The 9,007-nt window shown below is 45.1% G+C and overlaps 1 protein-coding gene across 2 annotated transcripts in view; it reads right to left on the minus strand.

Annotated features, from left to right (window-relative positions):
* Nucleotides 1-7,779, minus strand: part of SPEN (spen family transcriptional repressor) — a 148,119-nt gene extending 140,340 nt beyond the window's left edge. The window contains exon 1 of one of the 2 annotated variants that reach the window (XM_075906122.2): nt 7,600-7,779. The gene's annotated coding sequence lies outside the window, so the exon portion shown is untranslated. Of the gene's footprint in view, nt 1-7,424 lie in introns of both variants that reach the window. The other variant, XM_089773082.1, reaches the window with a different exon arrangement.
* Nucleotides 7,780-9,007: the final 1,228 nt, after the last annotated feature.

A 9,007-nucleotide genomic window follows, 5' to 3' on the forward strand; every position in this document is an offset into this window, starting at 1 on the left:
GCCAAGTAGAGCAGCATAATTACATCCTATGTCTTACATATGACAAACTTGTTAATACACCCTAGAATTATACTTGTTTTCAGAGCTGTGAAAACATTACACTTTTTCACACCTCAACGTACTTAAAGTGTCTGTCACCAGCTAGGACACTCCACCAGAGAAGGAAGTCACAACCTGGAATGGGCCATCCAAATACCTCAAGAGAACCTGCTTCAATGCAGGGAGGGGGAGTCTATTGACCTCACATCCCTACTTGTCATCTACCATTCCACACTGTTGGCTTATATTCCATTTGTGATCCATTATAACCCACCGAGCTGTTTCTGCAGATTGAACTACTGTACTGTACTTGCTTATGTTGTAAAGTGGCTCATGAGAGATTCCCCTAGCCAATATCTAAGGCTCCAAAAAAAGCACCTTTCACAAATGCTAGAGACACCTCAAAATAATTATCATCAAACAAGAGCTCACAGGATACAAATAATTGCATAAGGACTGCAGACACTTGCCTATCCTTTACATTGCACTTTTAATCCCGTCTTCCTATAGCCTATACAGCAGAAAAACTGCCACATATGGGGGCCCAGTCTTGCACATCCTTAATGCCAACATGAAGTGTCTCCGACCTCAGTAAGGCAGTCTTCCTTCTCAAACTACACGGTCTGGACTATGACACAAAACAGATTGTACAAAGCTCTGAATCAAAGTTTTAAATCTTCTGATGCTGCTTTCATACCATCCCCATCATTTTGAAAGGATGTGGAAAAACTTATTTCATCTTTTTTTTTTTTTTAAATGGAACTTTTTTATTTTCAAATATCCTTGCTTTTGCTTTTACTGAAATCTGACCTTTTAATAAATACATGTCACAGAGAAATTGGTGTAAATAAAGTAAATAATATCTGATAAACATATAGTTACAATTATATGTGTTTGAATAAGACTTCAGTAGAGTGCAAAAGCAGTGAATTTCTGATCTTGACAGGTTTATTTTTACATTGTGAATAAATCAGTCTTCAGGATGCAAAACATGCACATGGAGGTTCAATCATGCATACGGAAGCACAGTTGATGGAAGCATCTGGGCACATAGGCTTATGCTTTGAATGCTGCCACTTCTATTCTAGCAGATCCAGTATAATCAATACCAACATACTGTGCTAAAGTAGATATAGTTACTATCTAGTAAGCACATCTAAGGTCACACTGATTACTCTTTTGACTGATTTTTTTAACCACTGCAGAGAGGACAGCTATACAGTCCCTGAAATCATACCTGCAGACAGAAAGAGTGCCATTATACTTCTCAACGGAACTCAGACAACTCTCCGACTGCCCACTACAAAGAACTCAAAAGACCTCACACTACCACTCCCAAAGGAATGAGAGGCTATTCATCAAATCCTTCCCCGAACCACCACAAGTGAAATTCTACAACCTCAGGGATCTTCTGCATGCTTCCCAAGATACATCAATATGGGAACTCAAGCAGTCCTATCATATCTGGCCCTGGCACTGTAAGCTAAAGAATATCAGGACTCCAAAAAACCACCGTCAAACCACTCACCACACAGAGGATGAGTTTCCTCCAGGATACAATTTCCTCCGGCATCTCTGCAACACTAACCTACCTCTGAATACCATGTATATTTCCTCCCTGGACAAACATCCCTCACAAATGACAGCATCACTGCCTATCTCACATAGCTACAAGACAATGGAGAGCACTCAGATGAGTTTAGTGATGTGTTTGGGTAGATATCTATTTCATCCTCACCCAAAACAATTTTACATCACTTTGTCTAAACCAGTGCTCTTTTTATGACATTATGCAACCTGTTTTGGGGAGCACTCGCTGCTTTCCCCTGGCACAGCCCCCAGCTGCAACAACATTTCAGCTTCGACCTCCCAAGCGCATTTTTGGGGGGGGAGGGGAGAGGGAGTTGACAATTTTTTTGAAACCCTAGTACCGGCACCTTTTTTTTTTTAATTTACAAAAAAAAGCACTGGACTAAACCATAGGAACAACCATGAATACTAGTATGGCTCCAAAAGTGCCATCATCTTCCTGGGCTGTCTTGAGGAAGAATTTCTAGACAAATGTGCCACCAAACCATTAACATACCTGAGATACAAATTTTCAACATCCTCTGGACAGACAACCTGAACGTCCTTATATTGCCACCACAGCTTCAATAGCCACGTTCCATCCATCAGACTGTCTCTAGAATACTGCCATCAGTGGAACCCTACAGACAGCTGCATATGATCAACACCTGCCCTCCCGTCAATACACCCTTTAAGATGCACAGTCCTATCCAGGCCTACATGTGTACCTCATCCTATGTACTCAATGCATCAACAACTATGAGGGTGAAACCAGATAATCATTTTGCTCACAAAGAAACATGATAAAAGACAGAAATGCCTATTATCCATTGGCAAACACTTTTCACAAAACAAATCACTCCATATCTGACCTCTTAGGCCTTATGAAGGCTTCCTTTAAGGATAACGCCTTCAAAAGATTAGCCTGGGAACTAAAGTTCCTAGACTAAACTGGGAACTAAAATAACTTTGCTACACACTAAAAATCATGTTCTTAATAAAGACATTGGATTCATGGTTTATTACAACAAGCTGTAAGTAACCCACAACCCCCCCCCCCTCCTTTTTGGTCCTATGACTCCAAGGGTGCCCCTTCGCCTTGAAAGAGGCTTTAGAATATTTGTTAATTACCTGCATTAAACAATCTGTTTCATCTTGTATTTAGTTGTGACCCTCTTTCCCAGACACAAAGATTTCTGTGTACTTCAAAAGCTTGTCTCTTTCATGAACAGAAATTAGTCCAGTATAAGACAGTATGGCTATACTACCAGGTTATTTCAAAATAACTGCCAAAATAATTATTTCAAAATAAGCTTATTCTTCTTCACAAGCAGGAGCTATTATTTCAAAATAACAAGCCCATTATTTTGAAACAACAGGCTTGGTAGTGTGGATGCTAGCCTTATTTCAAAATAACTCCCCAGTGTAGACATGCTTACCTCTAACATCAACATAGTCAACATGACCTCCACACCTGTCCCTCTTTTTCTTAATTTGTTACTCATAATTACTTGGTGTTTTTGGTTCTGTGGATCCTCCCCACAGGCTGGGAGGAAGTCCTTTAGATGTGGGTGGGCTTATGCCTGTCCACTTCCCAAACTCCAGTAGGATCAACAGAGTCAACCTGGCAAAAATTCAGCAATACGGAGGGGAAGGGATATTTCAGGTCTTGCCTGCACTTGTGATTTCAGCAACTGATTGCCTGTAAACACCTACTATAAATAGGTAAAGTGACTAACTTAGTAGAGACTCTTGTTTTAAGCAGAGTTTAACCTCACCAGTGCAAATAGCACCTTTGTCTGCCTGAGATTTGTGCTACTACATTGCTAGCTGATCATTAAAAACTAACCAGAATATTCCCCACAACTGAGACAAGGCCTTAGCATAACTGTTTAAAACTCTTAATTTGTTTTAACCCCACTAGTTAACGATGTGAAGAAAGTAAGCTTTTGTCTAATATTTCATATTCTCCCAGCTTCAAATAAGCTGCAAGAACCTGCAACAACATCCATCCATCAAGCAAAGTAAAAGTTGATATCTAAGATTTCAAAAGGTTAAAAAGGTAAGCAGAAAAACAAAAATCTTTAAAAATCAATCATGCTGGGCATTCTCCAGACATCATAAAGAGAATAAAGGGGTAAGTCCCTTTTTTCAAGTATTTTGCAGGTCACCTTAACACAAAATACATACTATGCCAACACTTGATCAGAAATGTGGATGATACACAAAATACTGCTACTCTATGTATTGGTATGTCTACACAGGGAGCGCTTTGCTAGTGTAGGTATACTTATGTACTGGGAGGTAGGCTTGTACACTACACCTGCAAACCCTCATCCTGAAAGTAGCAATACTGTACTTTTTATACATATACATTTATACACATAATTCTGATTCAGCAAAATATGCAAGTATGTGAGCAGTCCCACTGAAGAAGTCATAGGATACCTATTTTAAATTAACCTTGTGCTCAATTACAATGCTGAACTGGTATCTATGTTGGAATGTTAGAGGACCCTCCATTTGTAATCCTTGAAAGCTTACATATTTGTTTCATGTGGCACAACACTGACAACTGCAGTTATAAATTAACTGCTGCACAGGCAAAACAAGCACAATCCAGTGGGAGATTTTAAAATAAAAGTATATTCTTTCCTCTTACATTTATTGTTGTTCACAGCAATACTGTGGATGCAGACTGAAACAAAAGGATAGTTATGAATTAAAGGACAAGTTTGCAACCTATCCTTTAAATCAGTGTTTCTTAAACTGTGTTCTGAGGCAGTCGAAGATGTGCCCTGGAGAATAACAGAATTCAAAATGACCACCCTTAAAGGGGCAGGCGACTTTTTTTCTCCTCAATAACTTCCCCCGACCTATTTGGGGGGGGGGGGGGGGAAGCTCAACACCTTGGTGTTCCTCGCTGTTAAAATTATTGTTTGGTGTTCCTCGGTCTTAAAAAGTTTAAGAAAAGCTGCTTTAAATCATCTTCTGTACCAAATGACTGGAGGATAGCTAATGCGATGCCAATTTTTAAAAGGGCTCTAGAAGTTAGGCTAGTAAGTGTAACTTCAGTACTGAGCAAATTGGTTAAAATTATAGGCTACGTCTACACTGCAAGGTTTTTGCACAAAAATGGCTGTAAAATGGCAGAACAAGAGGGCTTTTGCTGGTATAGGTAAACCTCCTTCTATGAGGCATAACCCCCTTTTGCGCTACAGCTATTGCACAAAAAGGCAAGTGTGGACACTCCAGAGGGGTTTCTTGCGCAAGAAACCCCCTATGGAAAAAAGCACAGGTGCTCTGCTGGCCATTCTGTGAATGGCCATCAGAGCTTTCTTGCGCAAGAGCATCCATGCAGCGTGGACGCTCTCTTGCGCAAAAGTACATCATTTTTGTGCTACGCTTCAAGTTGTGGACGTGCTTTTGCGCAAGACTTTTTGTGCAAAAACTCTTGCACAAAAGGCTTGTTGCTCAAGAAGCCTGCAGCGTAGATGTAGCCATAGTGAATAGCAGAATTGCCAGACACATAGATAAACATACTTTGTTGGTGAAGTCAATACGGTTTCTGTAAAGGGAAACCATGCCTCACCAATCTATTAGAATTCTTTGAGGGGATCAACAAGTGCATGGATGATGGGAATCCAGTGGATAAAGTGTACTTAGATTTCCTTGAAGTCTTTGATAAGGTCCCTCAACAAAGACTCTTAAGTAAAATAAACTGTCATGGGATAAGAGGAAAGGTCCTGTCATGGACTGATAACTCATTGAAAGACAGGAAACAAAGAGTAAGAATAAATGAGCAGTTTTCAGACTAGAGAAAGGTGCCTAGTGGTAATCCCCTGGGTCTGTCCTGGGACTCATCCTAGTCAACATTCATAAATGATCTGGAGAAAGGGGTAAATAGTGAGGTAGCAAAATTTGCAGATGATACGTAACTGCTCAAGATAGTTAAGTCCAAAGAAGACTGTGAAGAGCGTCAATGGCTTTTAGCCAGGATAGGTAGGAATAGCATCCCTAACCTCAGTTTGTCAGAATCTGGGAATCAGTGACAGCAGATAGATCACTTGATGATTGCCTATTCTATTTATTCCCTCTGGGGCATCTGGCCTTGGACACTGACCCAGTTTGGCCATTCTTATATAGGTGGTTTAAAAAAATTAATAATAGAATTCTAATAATTTTCTTCTTTCAAGTTATAAGAAGTCAGATTTTAGGCCAAAAAGCTACTTCAGTCTACAAACACAAAAATGTAGCAGCTTCCCCTTTAAAATTGGGAGTGACCCTTGTTTAAGCAAACCAAAAAATTCATTCGTAAGATTAATATTTTGAACCAGTTACAGCAGACACAGTGAGCCTGCATACTATTGCTATGGTTTGTAAGTTTCCATACCTGGTAACACAAGATTTGTGATGTTAAGAGATGAGCATCTTTTAAAAACATGGTAGGGCAGGAAAAGTTTCAGCTGAAATAAATTAACATCCTGGCATAATGTTTGACCTTAGACCTGCCTCTCAGATGTGCTCCTGGCCCCAACAGCATCAATGGGATTCCATGCATGTAAATTAGGTCCTTCCATAAGGATCAAATAGCAGGGTCAGAACCTTAATTTTACTGATGATCAGAAAATAAATATGGCTCATTGCTAACTTAGACTATACATTTTCTGGTGGCAGGGAACACTTTTTTGTTCAGTATTTATATAGCTCCTGGCATGGTTGGGGCCCAGTCCACAAAAAGGGCATCTAAGTGCTGTGAGAATCCAAAGAATTTTTTTGGTGGTAGCATCTACAGTAAAACAAACACATATACACGCTGCTGTGTGCGCACAACTGTACACTTGGAAAAATGTTTTGGAAAAGAAAGTGGGAATTACTAATCCACAGGCTCATTCCTTACTACTTCTCTTTAAATGGCCATGAAATTAACTAAGGAAGTGCGTCCCTTTTAAACTCCAAACAATCTCACATGCTGGTAGTTTGCTTAAACAGTAACCAGCAGGAAAAGGCAGCCTTTTGTAGGATGGACAGCGGGCATTATAGCCAGGCAGAGCCAACAATAAATATTCTGTGAGTTCCTGTGGCCCTTGGGAAAAGTATATTTACACAATTAGAGCAGATCGCATTAGTCATATTAACCAAAGACTTATTTCAGTTTCTTTACCCTCTCAAGATCACCTTGTGTTTACAATACTTGCCAGCGACATTACCATCCATGGAATGGAAGATATATAAACAATGCCATATCCCCCACTCCCAGAAAGTGCAAAAGATCTCACTTTAGCAGTCAATATTCTGATGCATCAATCTACTATGGGAGCAGGTGAAAGAAATCACTGACAGCAAATTGCAGAACAGTGTAGCCAAACCAGAAAGATTACATTAGGTAGTTTCTGTCTAGCAGGGAAGGGAATTCAGTAGATGCACAGATTCACATTAGGACTTGCAGCATGGTTGAATGCAAAATTGTGGTAAGACACAAGCCAGTATGGCACAATAAAGAAATAATGTTTGGAATACAAAAGTTAAGTATGAATGTTTATCTACAAGGAGACAAACATCTTTGCTTAAGAAGAGATATCATTGTATTGAACTGAGAAATAACTTTCCAGGATACAGAGATACAGTGATATGCCTCATTCAAAAACAGATTTAGGTTATGTTCCCCCCCCAACTCACATCACCAACATGAAAAACTCCCTCTTGACAAATAAATCCCATGACCCCGATCTTGCTATGAAATAGAGCGGCCATGAACTTGCTATTTGTTTTGAGGAAGCACTTCCCTGTTCCATTGGGGCATAGATAATACTTACCCACCTGCCTGGGAGGGCTGTAAAGCTTAATTCATGAATCCCTGTACTCTGAGATCCTGCCAGAGGCCACACTAAAAACTAGCACCGTGAACTGGAGCAGCTGTTAGTCGCTACTCTAAGAGCTTTGGTCAATCTAGGCCAGTTTTAGACAAGCTACAGCCCCAGAGTTCCTCACCGGGGAGTTTTAAAGCCACATGGTATAAAAACGGCCGTTGCAAGACGCTTTTTAAACCAGCTCTGAAAAATAAATCCCCGATTAGGGCGTTTCCCGCTCCCCCAGCGACTGAGCACGGGCAGGTCTCAGCCCTGGAGGCCGAGGAAAAGCAGCTCGCACCCCGCCCGCCGGCCTGCCCGGGACCCGCCGCCTCGCTCATCTGCAGCCGGAGGCGACTCCGCTTTTCATTTTAAAACTCTTGCCATTTGCAACCCCCCAGGTTCGGGCGGGGGCGGGGCGGGGCGAGCAGCTGGAGGCAGCTCCACGGGCGGAGGGCGGAGGGCGCATCAGCTGCGCAAACGCTTCGACGCGGGGGTTGCCTTGTGCGCATGCGTAGAAAGGGGCCCGCCTCCTGCCTCGGCCGCCAGCGCTACGAGCACCAGCCACGCCCGCTCTCGTCTGCGGCAAGGCTGGGCTGTGCCCCCCCCCCCCCGCGCCGGGATCGGGCTTCGCATCTGCAGCGTTTCCGCGTTAGAAACTTCTGGAATGAGCCGCCAAGCTGCGGGGGCAGAGCGCGCTCCGGGCACCGCCACGTGCGCGCGTCACCCGGGGCCTGGCTCGGCTGCTGTTCAGCCGCTCTCTAAAACCAGCTCCCGCCCCAGGCCGGGCTGGCGGCGGGGAAGGCTCGTGCCGGGGGCGCGGCGCTGCACTGAGCGGCCGGGGCTGTCCGAGCCGGAGCGCTCGCGGCTTCCGCTGGGTCTCGTTCCGGTGCTTTTTTGGTTTTGTAATTTAAAAAAATCCTCCCCCCAATGCCACGGAAACGGGGCGTCTGAGCAACCTGCGCCTGCGGGGCTGCGCGCTCTCCTGCGGCGGGCGGCCCGCGGAGCGAGCGAAGGGAGCGTGTGTGACTCGACCGCACGGGGGGAGCGAGCTGGCGCGGGGGCTCCGCGGCCAGGCGCGGGACTGCGGGGAGGGCCGCGGCCGGCCCGGCAATTGCGCGTCCCCAGGACGGGCTGTGGGGCGGGTCCCTGCGGCAGACGCGGCGGAGCCCGCAGAAAACGCCCTGAGGCCGAGCCCGGGGGGAGCGAGGGGCCGCGTTCGGCCGGGCTGCGCTGGCTCCCGCCGCCCTCCCGGACGCCATTTTGTCGCCTCTGGAAGCCGCGTCGTGGGCGAGCCGGGCGGCCATTTTGTGGATCGCTGCCGCCGGCAGGCAGCGGCTTGTGCCGTTGGGCTGCAGTAGCGCGGCGTGACCCGCGAGGGGGCTCCCGTGGCCCGCCCGCCCGCTGCCTCGTGCGCCCCCCCCCCCCCCCCCCCCCCCCGCGGGCCGGGTGTCACCTCGGCCTCTCGGCGCTGCCGTGTGTGACCGACCGAGGCGGGGTGGGCGGCGAGGTGCAGGCAGCGGGGTGAGTTGGCCCCCCCCGCATCGGCA

The sequence above is a fragment of the Pelodiscus sinensis genome, chromosome 24 (assembly GCF_052426305.1).
Source record: "Pelodiscus sinensis isolate ZL-2025 chromosome 24, ASM5242630v1, whole genome shotgun sequence".
Lineage (NCBI taxonomy): Eukaryota > Metazoa > Chordata > Testudines > Trionychidae > Pelodiscus > Pelodiscus sinensis.